Source organism: Protopterus annectens, chromosome 8.part0 (genome assembly GCF_019279795.1).
Source record: "Protopterus annectens isolate FY-2018-M chromosome 8.part0, PAN1.0, whole genome shotgun sequence".
Classification (NCBI taxonomy): Eukaryota; Metazoa; Chordata; order Ceratodontiformes; family Protopteridae; genus Protopterus; species Protopterus annectens.
The window spans coordinates 1,404,376,441-1,404,401,368 of NC_056741.1; the positions used below are offsets into that span (position 1 = coordinate 1,404,376,441).

The 24,928-nt window shown below is 40.3% G+C and overlaps 1 protein-coding gene across 2 annotated transcripts in view; it reads right to left on the reverse strand.

The window, feature by feature from the left end:
* Positions 1-24,928, reverse strand: part of ALG9 (ALG9 alpha-1,2-mannosyltransferase) — a 2,405,363-nt gene that overhangs the window by 1,533,618 nt on the left and 846,817 nt on the right. The window lies entirely within an intron of this gene.

The following is a 24,928-nucleotide window of genomic DNA, read 5'->3' on the forward strand; positions in this document are numbered from 1 at the left end:
GCAGACATTTCTATAGTATGAAGAACCAAAAGCAGATAACGTGTCAAGCTTTCCACCTTTTGAGGAGGAAGATCGACTTTCATGATGTCTGTTCGAATCTGCACCCCAGAAAGACTATGTCTGGTGTAGAGTCCAGCTGGAATTTTGGTTAATTGATCTTAAAACCTAGGGACTGTAGGAGTGCAATGGTTTTGTGTAACTGTAGCAGGAGGGATTGCTTGCAGTCTACCTGAATGAGGTCATCCAAGTACAAAAATATTTGGATCCCTTGTGTCCTGCAGAAGGCAATCACTGGTGCCAGACATTTGGTGAAGACTCTGGGTGCAGTGGAAAGCCCAAAGGGTAAGGCACAGAAATGAAAGTGAGTGGAGGCCACTGAGAATCTCAGGTACCTCCTGAAGCTGGGCCTTATAGGGATGTGGAGATAGGCATCCTTGATGTCCAAGGTGGCCATGAACTCTTGGGGGAGGAGAAATGGAAATAGAGTTGGCAATGTAAGCATCCTGAAAGTGAGTACACGAAGGAAGAGGTTCAGATGTGAGAGGTCTAGACTTGGCCTCCAGCATCCGTTTTTTCTTAGAACTAGAAAAATACTGGAGTAAAAGCCTTTTCCCATAGCAGACTGTGGGACCAGTTGGATGGTACCTTGAGTCATAAGGTTGTCTAGCACTGGTTTTAAGAGGGGAAGTTGTTCTTTTGGGGGCTGAGGAATTCCCTTTCTCTTTGGTGGAATGATCCAGGTCATGAAGTACCTGTGCTCTATTACTGAAAGAACCCACTTGTCTGAAGTGACGAGTCTCCACACTTGGAGACAGTGAGAGAGTCATATGCAGAGAGGGACAGAGGGAGAGGATGGGGTGGTTCAAGGCTGGCAAGTAGTCACACACTACCTGCCATGTCTTGAAAGGGTGTCCTCTGGCTGGAAGATGGTGTGGCCCTAGCAGGAGTGGATTGCTTTCTTAGGTCTAGAAGAGGGAGCAGGCCCTGAGTGCTTTCAGATGAACTGAGTTTTTGAAGGGTAATTCCTTTGAAACTTTGGAATTGAAGATACAAATAGATGCTTTAAATCTTGCATCTCTTTCCCCTTTTGTTGCAAGGACTTGAATAAATTTGCAACTTTTTCTCCAAATAGGGCTGAGTTGTCCAAAGGAGCATCTACCACCTTAGCTCTAAAATCATCTGGTAGGGGCTAAAGGCGTAACCAGGAATACCTTCTTAGGGCAGATGCTGATGGTGCTGACCTGGATGAGGCCTCACCAGCATCACAGCTGCACTTGACAGAGTGCCTGGTAACCTGACAAGTCAGGGAAACAAGGGAGGACAGTTGAGCTTTGGCTGCTGAGTCTGGGAAGTCAGACGGTTGTTTGGAAATTTTCTCCAAAAGGGCTACAGCATATTTAGACGTGTGTCTAGTAATTGATTGCTGTGAAAGCCAGAGTTGCAGATGTGTACATCTTCTTCCCAAATGCTCTAAGGCTTTGCTGTCCTTGTCCCATGGCTTTGCTGTCCTTGTCAGCAGACCGAAGGCAGTAAAGGCCAGTAGTTTTGAAGCCTTGTCAGTAGAGATAGAAATTGTGGCTAGGTCTGCAGCTGGGCATTCTACTAGAAATGTTGCTGTCTCAGGGACTTTATAAAACCTATCAGGTCTGTGTGGAGCTGGGGGTTGGGAGTCTCGGTTCAAGAATGCTGCAGAAAAAGGATCCAGAAAAGCTGGAAGCATGGGAGGAACAGATGTAGGAGCTGCGGAGTCCATCTGGATGAGGTCATAATACTTATTTTGTACCTCAGTCATCTCAGATGAGTCCCACTTAAAATGTTCCCTCATTTTTGCTACAGTTTTGATGTTCTGCTGGGGAATCTGCATCACCAGATTTTTCCCCTGGGGAACCACAAGGTGGGAAGGGAGTTGAGATGTGTAGGAGAGAGAGTCTTCAGAAGAAGAATCACAGTACTGTTCCTCTTCCACCTGTGAGGGTTCTGAGGCCTGAGGCCTAGGGCTCAGAATTGGAGGAGGGAATGTGGAAGCCCCAAGTGCAGTATATCGCATAGCCCTAAAAGCATTAAATAGGCTTTGACAGAAAGTTTGCCAATCCGATTGACTTTCTGTAACAGGGGACACATGCTTCCTCTTCTCCTTCTTTTTAGGAGAAGATCTAGCAAGCATCTGAACAGAGGAAGGCCTAGGGTCGGATGACTGCAAAGGAATGGCGGGATCAGACTGGCCTGCCGAGAGCCCCGGTTCTCCCTCGGCGGAGACCGATGGCTGCAAAGCCTCTGTGGATGTGCTTTCTGTGCAGGATTCTTTGGCTTCTGAAGAGTTACCAGCTATATCTAGGGTGGCGGAGCCCAAATATTCAACCAGGCTGGCTTCACCCACAGGCTGAGCGTTGGTGAAGGCGCAGTGACAGTAGCAGGCCATGCGGTCGTGGTCTTGTCCTTCATTTTTGGCGGTTCAGCAGGCAAGTTGGAAGAACCATCCATACCTAGCGTTAACTGTTTAAATCATTCGTTCTCTAAATATAAGTTGAGTGTGTGGAGTTGGCTACATAAAATTTTGAGAACAAAAGGCTAGCAGACAGGGGAGGCCTTGTAGTATTGTGATTTACCTAAACAAAACAGGCAAAGATCGCGGGCATCTTTGTGTGGTATCTGATGGCCACACTTACACTTTCCCTTTCTGGATGACATGAACAAGTATTACAAAACAATGACTGAAAAGAAGGTTCCCCAACAGGATACTTACCTGAGTTCTTGAGAATCCAACAGCCGGGAAGGCAGGAACACCTGACGTTCGACTGCCGGCTGAGAAGTTCTGAGGTCTGGTGCATGCAGACGTCACTTTTATGGCCTATGCTCTGCTGGCCACGCACCATACCGTGACTGAAATCTTTTGTATACTGGCCGGACATTCACGTAGCAAGAGGAGAAAACTCATCTGTACAGAATATTGCAACATGTGAACAGGAGGACATCATAGTGAGAAGGATAGGAGTTTTGAAATGTAATAAATATGATGTAAATGTAGTTATATTAGAAGATACAAGATTTTAACGAGTAAAAAAAAGATTATAAATAAAAAAATTATTGGGGGGCAATTTGGAATTCAGGAAATGGCCAGTGTTCTGGTATAGCTGTGTATTGCAGAAATTCATCAAAATATTAGCTATACTTTTAGTAAGAATGGGAAGATTAACTACTGTATATTTAAGATGGAAAGGGCAAGTATATAGAATTACAGCATTACATGCTTATGTTACTTGTGAAGAAAGAGAAAATTTATTTCACCAGAATCCAGACAATGTAGTAATAAACATGAATATTATAGTGACAGCAGAGTTTAATTGTAATTTAATAGGTAAGTGTAAAAAGAAAGAAAATGATGTAAGAAAAATGTCACAAGTTATGAGATGAGGTAAATTAATTACTTGCAATAAAAATTCCTGGACTTACAGAAGGGGTAATTACAGAACAGAAAGAGATTACTTTATACTATCAGACAGACTATTCATAAGAGAAGCAGAGAAAATTGAAACAGGATTTTCTGATCATCATATGGATAGAAATAAAGAAAAACGAGGAGTATAAACAAACAGGAAAAGGAATGAAAAGGCTAAATGAGAAAACATGGGGGTGAAGAAAGATGGAGATTAATAATACAGTTATGGAAAGATCATAATGTAAGAGCATATTATAAAACTGGTCTGAATGGTGGATGATTTTTACAGTAAAATATAAAAAAGTTTCTTACAGTGGCAGTACAATGTGAGAAAAGTAGAAAAAGAAAACTACAGGAGAATATATAAAGCTGCATTAGAAGATTTACAAAAAAATGATATTTTGATAAAGAAAAATAATTGTATAGAAAAAAATCAAGAAAACATTAATGCATTATTATTCAATCAAATATATTTATTACAATAAAAAAGAGAAGACTTGTCAGCATGTTTAAGTAGATCAGTACAGAAAGACAGTAGTGTAATGAGAGACTGGGGTGTCACTTCAGTAGTGACAGTCATCTCGAGCCAAGGTTTACACTACCAGGTGGCTAGCCCTGTCGCGGTAGTTCATTCGGGCCACTCGCTTTCATACACACTCTCACCTATGGCCAATTTAGAGTATCCAATCCACCTACTGCATGTCTTTGGAGTGTGGGAGGAAACCGGAGCAGCCGGAGGAAACAATCCACTTGACTGTAGGGAGGAGAGGCACACTCCGCACAGAAGGCACCCCAGCCAAGAAATGAACAGGAGAATCTCTTACTGTGAGGTGACAATGCTAACTGCTGCATCACAGCGGCCACCCCAGACAACATACAAGAAATGTTTAAGGAAAAAAAGAAGAAATTGAAAATAATATGGAAAGTAAAAAAAAAGTATGAGCAAGAAAATAAAGAATTTGAAAAGGAGATTTCTTTATATGACTTAAAAAAAAGTATTAGAACAAGTAAATACAGACTTGGCTGCAGGACCAGATGGAATAGGATAGGGAATGTACAAAAATATAATGGATGGCAAAAACAAAATATTTTTTCATGGTTTTAAATGACTGACTAAATAAAGTTTTCATGTATAAAGAATTACGTTTGTAAAACTTATTTGGAAGAAAGAAGAAAAAAATCAATTAAAAAGCTGGAGCCTGGCAGTACTGAATAATAATGACTATAAGCTATTTATGAAAATAATACAGAAGACATTTAAAATTAAGTGGGAAAGTGTTATGGAGAACCAGGGGAAGGGATGTCAAGAATTATTAATGACATGAGAAAGATTGCAGATGACATTATAAATAGAAGAGAAAAAGCTGAACTTATGATAGGGTATCTTGACATAGCATTTGATAGAAGAGGACATAAAATTTTATGGGTAATAAAATAATATATTAAAAGTGAGAAATATTGAAAATTATTTATGTCCACATACAGTAATCATAAAGTTAAAATTCTAGTAAATGGTTGGTTAAGAAATACATATGAGGAAGGGTATATGACAGGGATGTCCAATGATCTTTTTTTTTTTTTTATTTTTAGTTATGCATGTGACTGTAAGAGAAATAAATTGTAAAATGAAGGAGGCTGGGTACATAATGCCTGAAGGATTAATAATTCCAGTTTTGTTAACTTATGCAGATATTATAGTAATTGCAGAGAATAAGAAATGGATAAAAAAGTAATATTTTGTCTAAATGAGTGTTTAGAAGCAAAATATATGACTCTAAATAAAGAGAAAAGTAAAGGATTAGGTGAAGTGGTTAATACAGGGGGAATATATTTTAGAATGAATTGCATTTCTGTGTTAAGTACAACATTTGGGAATAAGAATGTAAGCAGAATTCAATGGAAAACAAATAACAGAATTCAAAGAAATTTGTTCTTTCTGGAAAACATATAGGTTACCTTCTAGGGAAAAGGTATACTTAGTTCCGTATTTATGGAAAAATAGCATATTTAGCAAGTGTATTTATTTTGCCAACAGTATTTGAAAAATCTCTGCAGACATTTTTTTTTTCATTTATAAGGGATAGTAGATGGAATCTGGTAAAAAGAGGAGTTTTGTATTTAAAAAGGAGGAAGAAGGCTTAGGGTTAATTAACCCAGTTGTATACACAGCTTCACTGAATTTATATAAAGTGTTAAAGTGGATAAATAAAATGAGAGATTAGTTGCAAAAAATGTTTACAAGCTAGCATGACAAATGTTGGGGTATGGTAAAATTGAATAAAATAGAAAAAGAATGTAGAAATAAAGAGATAAAATGCTATCAAGAACAAATATTAATGTGTGAAATACAAACTGATGAAATAGAAGAGGAAATAAAAGTATGGTATAAGAATATAATGATACAATATTTTTATCTTAAACCATGGGAAATATAGCAGAAGAAAAAAATGTAAGTTATAAAAATAAAATAGAAATGGTGTAATAAATGTAGAATATCAAGATTTTATGTGGAGAGTGGAAATACATAAACTACTAGTGAAAGAACGCATGCCATATAAAAAGGGAACTGAAAGTATATGTTTACATTGAGGGAACAGGAAAGTACTGAGCATGTTTTTTGAAATGTAAGAGAGTAGTAAATTATGGGAAAAGTTATGCAAAGAATTTTTTTGGAAATATAAAAGAAGTGGTGAAGATAAATATAGACATGACAAGAAATGAATAATATAAGAAAAGAAGTAAAGAATATGCTAAAATAGATACAATGTTTTATATTACATTGGTTATAAGGAATGAAAGGATAAAAGAAAATATCTTTAATGGAAAATGTGGCAACAATACTGAGTAAACTCAGATGGTGGTTATGGAAAAAAGGAATGGGGGTCTAAAGAGGATGATAACTTGGTGTACTAAATCAGATAATTATGAATGCATAGTAGTAAAGGAAGCAAATGGGAAATTGTTCATTTGTAAATATTTTTTGAAAATAATGTTTCTGAAAGAAGGATCTCTACTCTTTTCGATGGGTGCCATGGAATTTTTTACATCCAATTGAACCATCACCAACTCAGATAGATGGGGCCTTAGTTTATCATCTGTAGGATGACACACACAGTAGCACCCCCTTATTCTGCACTGCAGTGTCAGCAATCCATCTACCTGGTCTTTTGTACACAGCCAATATCTTGAAGCAACAAAAAATCCAATATTTGCTTATTTAGCCAATGTACAACAGTGTATCTTCTTATAGAACTTGTTACACAATTCACATTCATTTTTTTTTGCACCTCCGGATGACCCCACTTGATAACTCCTCTACCTGTAATCAGTTTCCCATCTGTTCAATGTTGCAGGAGCCATGCCATTCACAGGGCTAGGTAAGCGGGGGGGGGTCCTACAGTCAATCTTTTCATTCAAGGGTAGCATAATCAGGCTATCTGATCTCCTGTGACAAGCCGGGTGAAGCAGACAGCTTACTGGTTCTGTGGTGTACCCTACCTATCCAACTGTGGAGCTCATTCATCCCTTCTATCTGCTCCTTTAGCTCCACTGCATGCTGCCTTCTGCAGGAAGCATGTGTTCACTTTAACTGGCTCAAGCATTTGAACAATGGTAGTGTATGCTTCAGAGGCATGAACTCTACGAGTAAAAGACATATTTCCTCTTGTTGTCACCCAAGCATGAGTCACAGGAACCCTCCTCCCCCAGAATGGGCAAGCTGACCAGGGGTGCTCACTCCCTTCCTCCTCTACCTAGTTCTTCCAGTGCCCAAGCCACTAATCAGGCTTGCATTGTCTGGGTCATAGTCAGGGCTTTATCCCACACAGACGCATCAGAGTTAAGATTTTCATGTCAAACCCCACTATGCTTTTTGTTTTGTTTATAACTTTTTCTTCCTCTAATTTTCTTCACTTCATTTTGTCACTTTAAGAGAACCTTCCTCTTGGTCAGAAAACTCCTCCTTTTTTCATTTTTCAAATCACACCTCCAAACTTAGTGTAGTATACTTATTTAAAAGTTTGAAACAGAGAAACAGTGTTCTGTTCCATCCTCTTAACCAACTTCTAAAATTCACTGTATTGTCAGTCTCACAGGAGCATTTACCTTTCTTTTTCCATTCCACCATTAGAAGTAGTTTGAATTCCTGCTTCATTCTCCCATTTTTATTCAATATGTTCTATGATAATACATTAGTTATCTTTGTGTAATGCTGTACACTTAATTTGTTCAGCTTCTAACAGTAAAAGAAAACCCATCCAAAAAAATGGCCCACCTGTTTACATTTAATATATTACATTACACAATTTCTTTGCTAATGATTTTTTTCCTCATGTCATACATCTGCAGTTTTAGAGCATTTTATGAAGTGCCACACTTCCACACAAAAGTAGCAGCCCTAAGGCTAATCACAGTAAGATACCACACCTTTCATCCCAGGGATTATTAATATATTTGCAAGTGTAATAAAGTTTAATTTTTCATGGACAAGTCAGAAATTACTGTCTAAAACACAGTCTAAAATTCATGTGTGTCCAAGACTTTCCTGATGGCAAAATTTTTTTCCCATAATATTTTGTTTTATTTTTATTTGTTAACCAGGGTTCCGCACTGACACATTTGGACCACTTTCAGGTTTGCACTGGGGAAAACAGATATATTTCAAATGAATTCAAATATTAAGAAAACACAGCAAATAAGTAAGCAGGTAAATAAAGCAATTTGGGCAATTCTGTTACAATTCATTTAATAGCATATATTTTAGCCTGGAAAGCAGTTAAAGTTTGTTTTAATAATTCCCAAGTCACATTTGCAGACCTGAAAAGTAAAATCAACCTTGGTGTTTGCTTACCCCAAATGTGCCTGCTTGCCATTTGTTAACCGGGTTAGCCCAGCTGAGCCATTGGTCCATTTTTAGTGGAGACCCGAGGAGAAAAGCTCCAGGAATATACAAACTTTAGTATAATGATTACAATACAGTAAAATGTAAGAAATTAACAAAAAAGATGATGCGAGATGCATAAAGATAACAAAGCCCTGTAGAGTATACAGTAGAGGCACAAATGAATCCAAGTATTTACAAAATAAAGTTTTAACAACTTAATTCAATTATCATGTTCTAGTCTAAAATTACTGCTAATTATTAAATGAAACATTGGCCTTTAGAGGATATTCTTTGCATGAAAGAGTAAAATCTTACATAAGACTGACAGGTTGAAACACAGAATTGGAGAAGTAAAGGCAAGAACAGGTGCTAGAGTTCATGGAGGATTATGGCAAGAACAGGTTCTTCAGTTCAGGAGGTAGTTTTTAACTTCAGTTTTGAAGCAGAGATATATATCTAGAAGGTTCTGGAGAAGTTATGGCAAACATATGAAGTCTAAAATTTACCAAGGGTGATTCACCATCATTACAAAAACTGCAACTTCAATTTCCTAAAATCACATTATAAACATGTTCTCTGCCTAGCTTTACTATTGCCCAAACTTGTAGAGCAAGTACTCCCAACAGCATCAGGTACTTTGTTAACTGGGTGGAAGCAATGACCCAAAGGCCATTTTCAGTCACCACCTGGCTTCAAGAGAGAAGAGTAATATATGAATAGAATACAATATTTACATAAAAATAAAGTAAATCAAAATACAAGTGTTCAAAATACAACAAAATGCCAGGATGCAAAACAAGGCATACAACAGAGTACAGTTATGAAATAAAAATGATCTATAAATAACATAATATATATCATACATAGTACACAGACACTGTACTGACACACAGAAATAAGTGAATGATGTATGAAATGATGTATAATGCATAGGTGTAGATTAACACAGCATGTTTATGGTGGAAATTATATATATATATAAAAATGCACGTCAAGGAAATTACAGCATGTCTGGGTTTAACTACCCTGGAAATGAAAGGCATACAAACTATAATCAAGTTACCTTGAGTCTCTGACAAAATTATATTTGTTTTTGGAGAGAATTAATTATTTTAGTTCTAGAGGTGATTGCTTTCTACTGAATTCCACAGGTAGGTGAATCTCGCTGTCAGCTGCTAAATTACTAAATACTTTTTTTCTCCTATGATTGATTTGAATGGAGTGGTCTTTTTAGAGACAGTACTTTGTCATTAGTTCTTCTAAAAAGAGATTGACAGTGGTTTTAAGCCAGTGATGGGCATATGAGCTGAATGACTAATTTGTGCAGAAATCTGAAGAAAAGCAGCATGGCACAAGCCGTTATCAGAGGCCAGTTAGCCTATTCAAAGAGGATCTGGGTTCAGCTAGAAATATAAAGCAATATACCGTGTTTACTTCAAACAAGTCATGTCACATTACCATGCCACTGTAAAAGAAAATGCAGCAGATTCCATTTTGGCTTCAAATTCTCTCTCTTCCACCTCGGTTCTAAAGCCGATGCCAACACTGCTGTATAGGTAGAGTGTAATTCTTGGATTGTCATTTTAGAACTACAGGAATGTCCCTCTCACTTTGGCTTACTCATCTTCCTCATACCAGAGCCAAATTTTACTGTGACTAATCATTTCCATTTGTAACTTCACTCACTCCATATCATTATTCATAGGGTCACAGGTAGTTACTAGGCATGCAGTCCAGCAGAACATAAAGGAGGCTTGCTCCATTTTCCAACTATGCCAAAGCACTGTCTGGTTAAGTGATTTACTCAGAGTCACTCACCAGGCAAATGAAGACTGACAGCATCAAACTCCAGACTACCAGAAACCGCTGATTAACGGCTTATAGCCTTACCCCTCTGTGCTGCAAAAAGCACAGGTGTCTACTGCTTAACACAGTAAATTTGCCATCTGATCATCCAACATCCATCCAGGCTGCACCTCCATAATAATTACATCTGCTTGTATAGCATCCTGCTTATCCATAATATGTATGTGAGTTACAGCACTCTGTCTTACAGCATGCGGTTCTCTGTTCATTGTCACTCTCCAACATATTTTCTGCCATCCTGGTATTTCCCTCATTTCCCCCACAGGAAAATTTCCAAAGTGCCCCCTTCAAAAAGCAGAGAGGAATTTTTCCCAGTGTCTTAGCAAAATCTCCTTTAGTCAGCATGAATTCAATATTTGCTTTCCTGTGAAACTACGTCAGGCCTATTTAGACTAAACTGGTCAATAAATACATACATATAAGTACTAGTCATGTACTCTGGGTTTAGTCCAAAGTACTGCCCTCCAGGAAATAACTATGAATGAATTAAAAGTTGTAGTTTAAGAAAAGGGAAAATTTAAAACTTTTATACTTACACCAGCAGGGTGGAAATTTTTAACTGCCAAATAATAATACAGTTATTATATATTAGCAGTCACATAGGGTGTAAAATTACAGCTATCACTAAGGACAGAGACAAAGGGCAAAGGCAAATGACGTTAAGCACATCAGCAGGAATGACTGAATATCAAATGCAGTGCATACGGGTGAGAACATATCCTTTGTTTGGAGATGGAGAATTCACATTTGTTATAGACTGCATCATTCTGCTGATGGCTGGGATGCACACATGCAATATAAACGTACAGTTCTCAAATGGTTGGCCACATTTTGCACTACTCAGTTTCCTCTATGTGTGCATGTGTATGTGTGTGTATTTGGCTCTATATTACTTCATTGAAAAGTCATTTCAACGAAGGTGACTTTATCAACCTCAAATCAGTGAAATTAATTTCCATGAATGAACCCATTGAAAAAAAATTCACCAGGGAAAGTAATCACCTGGCTAAAACCACATCAGAATACAAACTGCAGTACATCAAACCCAAAATAAATATAAAACAAGTGCACTTTTTTTATATTTATTGTAACACAATTATTTTTTCTCCTAATTAGAACGACAACGCTTATCTGCCTAAGTCTTATATATTGTAATAGAGGAAAAGCAAAGGAGTTTGAATTTTTTATTTCAATAACATTTTTAACGTACTTGAACATCTGAAGATTATTTTTTCTTCGGACTGATTTAGAAGTGAGAGTTTTGTTGCATCATACTTCACAGAAATAAAACGATCTAACACCTGAATATTGGGAACTGAAGATTCATCCCACTTAATTTGTGTTAACTTGTTGTGCAGGCTAGCCTTAATAACGCTGCTGGTTTCGCTATTAATTCAGGTTTGGTTAGTTGGTTCTATCTGCACCAAGGGTATTCAGACCTCTGACACCAGTTTTTGGCTCACTGCACTTTAGGGTGTTTTACAGGTGCACACTATCTTAAGTTTAATAAGCTTAACAAAATTCACAATTCCTATATTTTGTTCCTGCAAGCAAATGACCATTTCAGAAAATTAGTTTTAATCTTTTCTCAACTTAAAGGTAAATGGTGCAATAATGAAATAATATGTTTAAAGTACTTAATGAATTTACTTTTTTATTTTAGAACAAGCAATAATGGGACTGTTGTCTAAAGCACTACCATTTATGCCAACCCAGACACTCCTCTCCTAACTGCAAATACTTTTAACTCTTTTTTTTCCGAAACTATTCAATCCCTAGCTAGACAAATGAATACCAACAACTACTACCCCCCAAACAACCCAACTAACTCTTCTTACAACTTCTCTCTAAAACCTATATCTACTTCTTACATCTATAGACTCATTCACAAACTGAAACCCTGTACTCCTTCAGCTGATAAGCTCCCCTCACTTTTTCTCCAAAAAGCAGCCAAAGAAATTGCATACCCTATATCCATACTCATAAACAGAACTATCCAAGAGAGATCCATCCCAGATATCTGGAAAGTCTCTCATATTATTCCACTACATAAAGGCGGCAACTCTATTGACTACTCCAACTATAGACCAATTGCTCTCCTTTCACCCTTAGCAAAAAGTATGGAGAAATGCATTCACCAGCAACTAGTACAATATCTATCTCTTCACAACATTATAGCACCCTGTCAGCATGGCTTTAGACCTCATCACAGCACCACCACTGCCCTTCTTTCTTTTATAGATACTATCAACAAAAATCGCAACAATAATCTTCTCTCTTCTGCTCTTTTCATTGATCTCTCAAAAGCGTTCGACATGGTCAATCACGGTCTCTTAACTAACATTCTTGAATCTCTCTCACTTGATAAACTAGCTATTAAATGGTTTAGATCATATCTTAGCAACAGACAGCAAGCAGTCATATGGGAAAACCATATCTCTTCTCTTTTGCCAATTTCCATCGGAGTTCCTCAGGGCTCCATTCTTGGTCCCCTTCTCTTCTCCCTCTTCATCAATGATCTTCATTCTGCTATCCCACAAGCAACATGCATTCAATATGCAGACGATTCGACCCTCATTTGTTCTGCTCCATCCACCACAGAACTGATCTCACTTACCCAAAACATATTTAATACGGTTGAAACATGGTTCTCTAGACGGTTCCTCCTACTTAATGCCAAAAAACAAAACTTCTCCTTTTCACCCCCACCACTGCATTCCCCATTACATTTCTCCATCTCCTCAAACACTAACACTATCATCACTTCTGACTCTACAACAAAACTGCTAGGTGTAACTATCGACAATAATCTCTCCTTCGATCAACACATTAATTACACCATCAAATTAGTTAACAGAAAAATAGGATCCCTTTATCGAATTAAACCTTTTCTAACCCCAGCAACTAGAACCAAAATAGCCCAATCCCATCTCTTATCTACACTACTATATGCCTCCTCTATTTATACCAACCTTAAGAAAAGCAATCTAGCTAAATTAGCAACCTGTTACAACAATATTGCCTGCTTCGCCACTGGTAACCCCTTCAGAACCCACCATTGTCTTAACTTAAGACTTCTAGGCTGGCTTGAATTCCAAAACTACTTGCTTATCCCTCAACTCTCTACTGCCCATAGTATACTTTATCAACCTGACAACACCCCTATTCTTTCTCAACTGATAATCCCCTATAACAATCTCAACTCCCTACGCTCTTCTCATAAAGTAATGGCCAAAGCAATTAAGTCAAACAACTTTGCTGGTGACTGTCTTTTCACTAATACAGCAGGTAGAAACTGGAATCTTCTACCTAGTGACATAACTCTGACTACATCTTTGCCTCTTTTCAAACAGAAAATTAAACTGTACTTCCAAAACCACTGGCTCTGTTCCTGCAGCACACCTGACTAATTTATCTTATTTATTACTCTCTTTACTCCTCTACTCCTTTCCTCTCCACTCCAACTCCTGTTTCTGATCCTACCACTATTAGAATTAAATGTATTATACATTCTTATGTAAAATTGTTGGAACTAAAGAACAGTATATTTCTTTTTTTTTCAGAAAACTTGTTACATTACTGTTGAATATCCTTTTTGCAGTGTTATTAATCTTTAAGCTGTATTTTTTTTTGGCAATATATTTCAATATATAGTATGTAATGTACTAGTAGAAAGTGGAGCTTTTCTCCTCGGGCCTCTGCTGAAAATAGACTTGTTATCCAGCCAGACTAGCCCGGTCAACAAATGTAAAATAAAAATAATAAATAAATTATGGCAACTGCTGCTGCTGCTTTTGGTGGTTGGTGGCATTACCTGAAGTCTAAACAAAAGGAGAATTCTAGAAAAATCTTCCTAAATGTTGAGCAAGACAAATTACAATGTACACAAATAGGTATGTTTCTTTTTAAAAGTAGTCAGTAATGGTTACTTGCAGAGAAGTATAATCAATAATCAGTTGCCGAGCAATATATAACCAATCAAAATTGATGCAGGTAAGCACTTTAAAAGTACAATATGAAACTGTTTTTGAATAACAACGTTACATTTACTCCATATTTTAAGTCAAAGAAAGAATAAATGAAGCAATTTAAAGAAACTTTCATATTCTGTATTCTAGCAGTTTATATGTTTGTAAATCACTGTCACATTTGTTCAATATAATGTGATTTAAGTAAAAACTGTAAAAGGAGAAACAATTTAAAATAGCATTCTCAAAAACACCTCCTGATATTAATGAATACAATACAGTTTGCCAGAGCAGAACTTCCATCAACTTCATGCATACGGCTCAACCTCTTAACACAAGAAATTTGGACAAAGCAAAAGTACTAGAGGGGACAAAGGCTCAAAAATAGGTACAGATTTTAAGTATTACTCTTATAAACTTAAAAGGCTGCTAGAATAGCAGGTCTTGCATTGACACAGATTTTCATGAAAATCCAATGCCTGTCAATTTGCAGTGAATTAAATTCTCATTGATTTGCCATTAAAAAAATGTGGCTTTTATGAGAAACAGACAAAAAATATGAGGCAAAAATCTGGATATTCTGTGAAAATCTGGACAGGTGAATGACTTCCATTACCACATGAGAATAGTCAGTTCTCCCTGAAGCAAAGTGGACAATAAATGATAAAAAGCCACTCAAGGAGGGTCCTATGGCTGATCAACTGATATAGTAAAAAATGCCCATTTACATTTCTTCCATGTGCCTGGAATAGTTACACTGGTGACCCCACTTTAATGAGCAGACCTAGATGTAAACAAACAGAAATATAAAATCCCTTCAATGGCAGTATATCTCAGGGAACCAAATCATTTTTAATGAAAAAAGCTTCAATGTACCACTCCAGCCCTCCATTAAATATCTGCTATTATTTCTTAACTGAAAGTGAATGTATCCCCCATGTCTCTATAATACTTACATACACACAAGCACTCTATTCCTCTCTCTCCCTCCCACCCATTGTTTCCCAGAATAAGAGACGTGCATTTAAACTAATCGTTACTGCACCTAAATATACATCTACCTATATTTTTCCCAATCCATGACACACAGAATGTTTAAAAAAAAAAAACAGAACTGACAGTGTAGCACTTAGCCAGCACTACTCACTTCTAAATACCCCCTGTTAAGATGCTTTGAAAGTGCAGATCTATAAGCAGTAATACATTTAACAGAATGACAATTATAGGGAGAGAAACATCAGTTTAGGAAACTGGTTTCTCTGATGTAGTACTTCTATTTCCTGACATGTGCTTGTTCAGTATCTGCACAAACTGCTTTTGATGAACAGAAAGAGATATCGTACCTCTCAATCTTGCCCATAGTCACAGAAAAATGAATGCGAATCACATATGGTTTGTGGTTGGGCAGGGAACACATAATGTGAGAGTGTTCGATCTCGCCGTTTGTTCTTACACCTGGGTTCGGAGCCGATCCTCGGCTCCGTGTCGGCCGCCTGCAAGCTCTGCATCGAGAAGAAGCTCGAGACCAACCTAACTCCCATAATCCCCCTCTGCCTTTACCTCAGATCTAGTTTGCCGCTGCAGCGTTCGCATCACTTGATCGAGCTCGAGCACCTAAAGCTAAGATTTAAATATTTTTCTTGTATTTCTTGAAATTATTTTTTCTCTAAACCATTGTTTATTGACTGTGTGTGAGTGTGATACTGTCTCGAGGTTTTTCTCGGTTCCAGTTAAAGTTATTTAACTTTATTAGAGTTTCCCTCGGGCCTATCCCACCCTTTACAGGACTTGACTACCGGATAGACACTGTTACTGGATTTGACAATTTTACCGGATTGGACATTCATACTGGACTTGACTTTTACTTTTTGCTATCCCTATTATTAGCTTACTAAGGTGTCTGAGAAAGCTAAGTCTGGGTTTAAACGTTGCCAGTGTGGGCAAAAGATGTCAGTCACTGACAATCATAGTTCCTGCGTCTACTGTCTTGGCCCTCTCCATCTGCAAGAAGACTGTTCTATTTGTCATTCTTTCAGTGGGAGGGTCATGACAGATAGGCGCAGGAAACTCATGGATAGGGGTTTGTTAAAACCTACTTTTCAAGAGGCTCTGGATGCTTCAGACCAGGCATCCAAATCCTCGAAGGAATCAAAGACGTCGGAGCCCAGGTCATCGGCTCCGAGCTCTTCAGTTAAAGTTCGATCACCGGTTCCACAGACTTCGGGACCGAGTGTTCAACTGTTGTCAGTTTCTGAGCCTCGAGTCTTGGAACCGGTGATGGAGCTCCCTCCCCCGACACTGTTGAGGTCAGCCCCGTCTTCGATTCCTTCGACGCGTTCTTCCAGACCCCTCTCCGACACCGATGTAGACCGCGTGGTGCAGAAGTTAATGGAGAATACGGCCTTATCCAAACTCATATCGGTCTCCTCTCAGTTGGTGTCGAGACTCGAAGGCCTTCCCTTATCTCCATCTGTTCCTCCTCCGAGACCTGTCCAGTCTTCGGAGCCGGAAGGAGCTGATCTCCTGATTGTGGAGCCCTCGGTGCCAGAACCGTCCTTTTCTCGGTCGGCTCCGTTCACCTCGACTCCGTCGGATCCGGTACCGGAGTCTCGGAGCCAAGATCCATCCTTGGTTCCGGGACCGAGAGTCGGACCGATGTTTCGTTCCGACGCCCTCTCGGGCCTCGGCTCGGATCGACTCGGTTCCGTCCTCGGGTCGATGCCGGTGCCTGTTTCGGGGATTCTTCCCATTTCTTCGGAACCGGGAGATACCTCGACTCGGGACCCGGGGGCCTTCGATCTCATGAGGAAGGTGTTGTCTACCCAGACAATCACATCAGCAGAAACAGCTTCTCCTCCCCTTAAAGGACGGTTATCCTCCTCTGCACCCACGGCTACATCTAAGCGTAGAGCACCTGTGTCTCAGCCACCCCTGGAGGGTGTCCCCTCTTCCTCAGAGGCTTCTTCGGATGCTCCCCCAAAGAAGTCCCTAGGAAAAGATTGTGTAAGAGGAGACACTTAGATTCTCCACAAGAGTCTTTGACATCGGACACTGACTTGGATGAGTCAGAAGGGTCCCCAAAGTCACCCACAGAAGATGTCTCTTTTTCCGACATCTTGGAGATCCTAAAGCAGAGAGGTGATTGGCAATCCCTCCCCCCTTCTGAGGATGAGTCAGTCTTGCTGAAGGCATTTGGTGCTCGCCCTTCCTCCTCCTGGGTCACTCCGCCCTTCGATGAGTTAATGGAGCTGATTGCTCGAAGGGCGTGGGAGACGCCTGACACGGTGGAGCCAGTCCCTAGAAAGCCTAATAAGTATATTACTGCACCCCAAGACAAGGCTTATCTAACAAAGGGAGTTCCAGTGGACGCTATGGTGGTGGCAGCGGCCACGAAAAAGGAGATGTCGGAATCTTCCTCATCTGTCCATCCCCCTAACAGAGATTCTAGGACTATGGACAGGTACGGGAAGCGCATTTTTAGTTCAGCGGCTTTTTCTATGTGTTCCCTGAACTATTTGACCCACTTCACACGACTACAGAGGGATCTAATCAAAGAGTTGGGAGATACCCTCCAGGGTACTACAGATGTTGCTGTTTCAGAGAAAGTTACAGCACAGCTCAATACCCTTACATCCATTGTAAACTCGTCCATGAGGCTGATCTCTTACGCAGCCGAAGGGTCGAGTAGGGCAGCAGCTTCAGCGATTGCTCTTCGTAGACAATCCTGGATGCGCTTATGTTCATTTGCGAAAGCCTTCAAGTCTTCCTTTACTAATGCCCCATTTGACAGTGCCACTCTCTTTGGCCCCAAAGTAAAGGAGACCCTTACCCGGTGTGAGCAGGAGGGAAAGACTCTGTCTGCTGTCGGAGTCCGTTTTTCCATCCCATCCAGACCGTACCCCAAAGGGCAACGCGGTGGAAAAATGTGGTTTCGAAAACCCCAAGGATCTTTCCCAGGCACACAGGGTGATGCCCCTTCTAGAGGCAGAGGAGGGGGCAGAGGTGGAAGACGCCGCCCTGGCGGCAGAGGGGGTCCGCAAAACCATGGTGACAGGGATACCCTCCCTGGAAAACCTTTCCAGCACTCCTGAGAGGAGGCCCGACTGTCCTGCTCTGGAGGCAGTCGGGGGTCGCTTAGCTTTATACCCTCAGGCCTGGCAAAATCTAACATCAGACAACTGGGTAAAAAGCGTTGTTACCAGAGGCTACAGAATACCCTTCTTATCCCCCCCCCATTCCAAAGAGAAGACTCCCAGATGTGCCGCCCCATCTGCGAGACCCTGCAGCTGTAGAAATTTCAAAGCTGCTAGAAAAAAAGAGTCATCCAACCAGTCCCAGCGGACCAAAAAGGATTCGGAACTTACTCAAGGTTCTTTTTAGTTCCAAAGAAGACAGGGGACTGGAGGCCGATTCTCGACCTAAGCTACCTCAATTCCTTCGTCAAGAAAGAAAAGTTCTGAATGGTCACGCTTCAATCGATCCTTCCATTCTTACAGAAGGATGACTGGATGTGCTCAATAGATCTGAAGGACGCATACTACCACATCAAAATGGCCAGGGCGTCCAGGGATCACTTGCGCTTCCGGCTGGGAGCCAGCCACTTTCAGTTTCGAGCCCTGCCCTTTGGTCTAACCTCAGCCCCCAGGGTTTTCACCAAATGCATGGCAGTGAAGGCGTCTCACCTGAGACGCCTGGGATTCCAGGTGTTTCTGTATCTGGACGACTGGCTCCTTTCTGCCACCATCCAGCGTCAACTGATACAGGCCAGGGATTACACTCTACAGCTTTGTGTTCACCTCGGAATTTCCGTAAATTTCGAAAAATCTTTATTACAGCCATCACAGCGTATCTCATTCATAGGAGCGGAATTGGATACGCATCATTTAATTCTAAGGCTTCCTCTAGAAAGGATAGCCTCACTACAAACCCACATATCTCTTCTTCTGTCATCCAGAAAATTCCCAGCAAGACTGGTTCTGAAGGTTTTGGGTCTCATGGCAGCTTCTCTCATTCCGATACCATTGGGAAGACTGCACATGAGAGTTCTACAATGGCTACTGTTTGCACAATGGTCGTTCCAACAGCTACCTCTAACACACGAAATTCTGATCACAAACACGTGCAAATCACACCTAGCTTGGTGGCTTCAGACTTGCAACCTTTCCAGCGGAAGACCATTTGTGCTACCTACGCCGACAGCTACGGTGACCACGGACGCTTCCCTGACAGGGTGGGGGGCATCTTTCAGGGACAGACAGTCCAAGGCGAATGGACCAATTTAGAGTACAATCTGCACATCAATGTTCTAGAGTTGAGGGCAGTGTTCCTGGCATTGCAACACTTTGCTCCCCTTCTTCCTCTAGGGACTATTGCAGTTCAGACGGACAACATGTCCGTAGTCTGGTACATAAACAAACAAGGGGGAACCAAGTCTTATCAGCTATGCAGAGAGGCCATGAGAATTTGGCAATGGGCGGAGTCCACGGGTCGCTTTCTGATCGCAACGTATATCCCGGGGTCATCCAACGTCATAGCCGACAGGCTGAGCAGAGCAATCCTGCTGCCTCACGAGTGGTCCCTCAAACAATCAGTTGCGAAGAAGATTTTTCGCAAGTGGGGCCAGCCTTCCTGCGACCTCTTTGCATCTCCAATGAACGCCAAATGCAGGAGCTACTTTGCCCTATTACCCCCTCCAGGGGAAGTCCCCAGGGACGCGCTGGTGCACGAATGGCCCCCGGGTCTCCTGTACGCTTTTCCTCCCTTCCCACTGATTGCAAAGTTTCTGCAGAAAGCCAACAACTTGCAAAGGACGATAATCCCCATTGCTCCGTTCTGGCCTCGTCAAATTTGGTTCCCCTTCCTTCTGGCACACCGCATTCGGGGACCCTGGATCCTGGACCCGGAGCCAGATCTGCTGACCCACTCATCAGGGGCTCCCCACCCCTCGCTCGTGTCACTCCATCTAGCAGCTTGGCTGCTCCGCTTCCCTACTTAGCCAGGTCTGATCTTCTACTACCTGCAGTTCAGGATATATTAGTGGCTTCTCATAAAGCTTCCACTACAAAGACCTACACTAGTAAATGGAAGCGTTTTGTGTTCTGGACAAATACACAACATTTGGACCCTGTTACAGCTCCTTTAAACAAGATCTTGCAGTTTTTAACAGAATTGTTCCACCAAGGAGCTTCTCCTGCCACTTTAAGAGTGCAATTGGCTGCTATTTCCAACTTTCATGTGGAAGAGTGTGGGGCACCTATTATGTCTCACAGACTTTGTAAGGCTTTTTTAAAAGGATCTTTCCATATTAGACCACCAGTTAGAACTCCTACATCTCCTTGGAATCTAAACCTGTTTTTATCTAAATTGATGTTACCTCCATTTGAGCCAGCCTCCTCTTGTCCATTGAAGTATTTGTCGTGGAAGACCCTCTTTTTGGTAGCCATTACATCCGCTAGGCGAGTGTTTGAGCTTCAGGCTCTTTCCATTAAACACCCTTATCTGATCTTTCACTCTGACAGAGTATCTCTTCGTACTAATCCATCCTTTCTCCCCAAAGTTTGCTCTATCAATAACATTAATCAATCCATTGAACTGCCTACCTTTTGCAAAAATCACTCCAATAAGTTGGAGTATATGTTACACAAGTTGGATGTGCATAGACAACTTAGATTTTACTTGGATAGAACAAAGGATCACAGGAAATCTGATCAACTTTTTGTAGCTTTTGCTGACAGCAGGAAAGGTATAGCAGTTACTAAACGGACCCTTTCCAAATGGCTAACTGATTGCATTATATTCGTTTATGATTCTTCAGAACAAACTTTACCTGTCAAACCCAAGGGGCATTCTACAAGGTCAGTTTCTACATCCCTGGCTCATGCAGCTCGCTTACCATTAGACACTATTTGTGCAGCTGCCACTTGGTCTAAACCACATACATTCATTTCTCATTACAAGGTAGACAGGGTTTCTAGGGACAGGGCAACCTTTGGTTCCACTGTACTCAAGAACGTTCTCCCGTGAGTTCCTCAGGAACATGGAGCTAGGGACGCTACCCAGGTGTAAGAACAACGGCGAGATCAACACTCTCACATTTAGAAGTTATGTCCTTACCATAACGTTCCATGTGGAGTGTTCATCTCGCCTTTGTTCTTACATTCCCACCCTCCCACCCTCAGGAAGAACGTTCAGTTTGGTGCCTGGTCTGGGTTATTCTGCTTCTGCATGCAGTTGTTGTATTTATATGATGTACAGGTGTATATAAATAGATATAAGTGTTCTTGCATTTATGTAGTTTTTGCATGAGTGTGTTCTCTGTCTGACTGCTGGTTTGCTTGCAAACTAGATCTGAGGTAAAGGCAGAGGGGGATTATGGGAGTTAGGTTGGTCTCGAGCTTCTTCTCGATGCAGAGCTTGCAGGCGGCCGACACGGAGCCGAGGATCGGCTCCGAACCCAGGTGTAAGAACAAAGGCGAGATGAACACTCCACATGGAACATTATGGTAAGGACATAACTTCTAATTTTGTTATGCTAGACTGATAATTTAATTTGACTGTCTGTGGCCATCAGTTGAGATGGCTTGTAGTTCCTGTGCTTCCAGAAGGCTGATAGACTGACGGCTCAAAATTACTTGTTAAAATGAGTGTCAGATAGGAACAATAAGATTTGCTGTAAATTACAATATAGTGAAGTCTGTTAAAACTCCTTTGTTAAAAAAAAGCTTAATTTGTATCTCTCTACAGAGGTTCACATGTACAGTGTGAAGGATATTTCGATAATGAAAAAGATGTCTGTGATGCAAAAATTACAGATGATGGCTTGATGTTTCACAAATTAAATCAAAAGAGCAAGATGATGCACCTAAACAAAATTTGTATGTATGGCATTTGCTCAAAGTTGTTGTTTGTCTTTCGGCTTTTTCCCGGTAAGGGGTCACCACAGCAGAACTTCGGTCTGGTCCGCTAATGATTGGCAGTAGATTTTTACGAAATGCCGAGGTGACAGCTCGACGCCCAACCTTCAAAGAAGGCATGCCCATTTACGCATGCATGTCTTTCGAACGCTACCCAACCGCAGGGAGGACATGCAGACTCCACACAGAAGGCACTCCCAAGCCAAGCCGAGAATCAAATGGGAGAACCTCTTGCTGTGAGGTAACAACGCTACCGCTGTGCATTTGCTGAAAGTGAGGACTTCTATTTACATATCCTTTTATCAAAGAATTGGATATATCCAGCTATATATATGTATATATATATATATATATATATGTGCAGGATACAAGATGCATCAGCTATTTATGGTAAAATTCTCACCTCAGAAAAGACTATGAGTACATATGGTGCTTTAGAAAGTGAAAAAATGCTAGACTTCTTAAGAAAAAGAAGGCATGCTGCACCCGCATTGTTCTTAAAGCAAACAGCGTGTTGCAAGGAACTGTACAATTTGTGGTCACATTGCCACTGAGTGGAAAATAACTGCTGACAGACTGAATAGGGACATTAGGAAACATTTTACAGCTGGATGCTGAAACTGTTAAAGAGTTATCTCATACTTGAATTTAATGAAGCATCTTATGGGTATCACAGTGAAATAATAAAAAAAGGGCAGAAATGGGAGAAGTCTGGGGATGTCGGATCCTTCAATGAGTAGCATCTCCAGCCCTACACCTTTGAAGGAATACGTGGAGGCTGGATAATGCACTGCTCAAAACTTCCCGTCTATCCCTGAATATGACTTCTACTAATGTGTTTTAAGTTCGCTGACAGTTAGGTATGAAGTTTTCCCAGAATGTTGACAATGACTTGGAAATCTGATTACATGCATTAAATGTATTAAAATCATTTACATTCTTGGGCAATGCTTACTACTCAGATTTCCACTTCAGGTTTTCTACTGTTTGTAGAAAAGTAACCTTTGGCAATGTTTTTTTAATTGCAGATTTAACTGCCACTAACAACTCAGAAATGCTAGCTTTTCATTTTGCATCTCTCGAATAGTTTAATTTCCCCTCATCTGTCTATTGATTAACTTGTACTGTTGTATTCATATTACTGGATTAGTGTACATTGCACTACATTGCTGGTTCAAATACTGGGTTAATTATCCATTTGTTGAGGTAAACACTTCCTGCAGAAAGCCAAACTCACAGACTTTCTATGCTACAAGATTCTGACTGGAAGCTACAATACCATATTATGATTTACTGCTGCAGTACCATTTTATGCTGAAACTACTGATGCTTTCAGGAATGACAGTGCAATACTGAGGGGCAGTTTTACAGAACTTAACTATTTATTTATTTGTCTTTGTTTACTGGAAAGGTCTGACTGGGTACTACCCGTTTTCAGCAGAGATCCAGAGAGAAAAGCTCCATTTGCTTACACTAAGTAACTATGTGGCCACACTGCTCACAAAATGCTGTTGCTGCTGTTTGACACTAGAATCATCAGGTGTTTTATAACAGAGAGGTTTAATGCATTTCCAAAATCACAAACCTATTGTACACCTCTTGAAATAAACCTTGTAGCACCCTTTCATTAACAGATACAACCACCAACAAGAACAATTATTCTTTTATCCCAGACTATTTAACTAGTAAAATAAGTAGACACAAAATAAGAATTAGATGAATGTAGGCTTGCTATCACTAATTAGGTAGATGCTTAACAAGTCCATCTTCTAAATTTGATATGGTGTTGCATTTTTCCATTTTCTTAAAGAAAAAGGAGGAGCTGAAAACAAGAAAAAAGAAAGAAATAAAGAATGTTCAGGAGAAATTTTAACATGTCAAGGCACTGTCAAATCAGGCAAGAGCAGAGAAAATGGTGAAGAACACCAGGCAGAGAACAACCCCACAATGCCAGCATGCTGAGAAAGATGCTATGGAGGAAGAAAACAAAACTGTTAAACTTCAAACAAAGAAAATTGGCCTGAAGGACTTGAAATGTATTCAAGAATTACGAAAAGGTGCCTATGGAAAGGTATGCTAACTCCTGATACAATACATGCTTACTGTTTTCCTTAACATAAGATTATCCTTATTCCTGAGTGCGGATTACACACACCTACATGGAACATAATGCTAGTGAGAGTTAGTTACCTCAGTGGGAAAAGAATTACATGAGTTGCCATGATCAATGTCACCGCACACTCCAATAGGTGAACCCGACAGGACATCTCTGCACTTTTCTCTTAATTTACAAAGGGTAAGACCATAGGGCTGCCACATTACTGGTATAATACCCCACACAGTGCATGAGAATTCTATCACTTCTATTTAAGTAAACGTAATGAAGGCATCCAGTAAACACACAAAAGCTTACGATAAGTGGCAGAATTCAGATTCCTGACTGTAGTACTCCAAGCATGGGAATGATACATCTAGTAGGGAAGCTGGTTCAACCAGTTTCTGAAGTCTCCTCCCCACCAGACTTTTTTTTCTGCCATTACTGCCATTTAAGTGAATGAAAATGTACAAACAGGATCGTGTGGTTTCTTTCTTTCAGATTCTGTGGTATGCTGACACCTGCACTAGCATGGCTGCATGGAGTACTGTCATTATATCATGGACTCAGAGAAGTGACTACAAAAAAACATAGTTGTAGAACATGACAAAGGGCCATCTCTGCTTACATTCCGCAGGCTTTAGGGCTGATGCAGATAACACTTACACTTTTTCTATGATGCAATTTCCTTGCTAGGCTCACCATCTGCCATAAAACACAACAGAAAACTATTTACTGTAAACGATATACTAAGCCGCTGTAAATCAA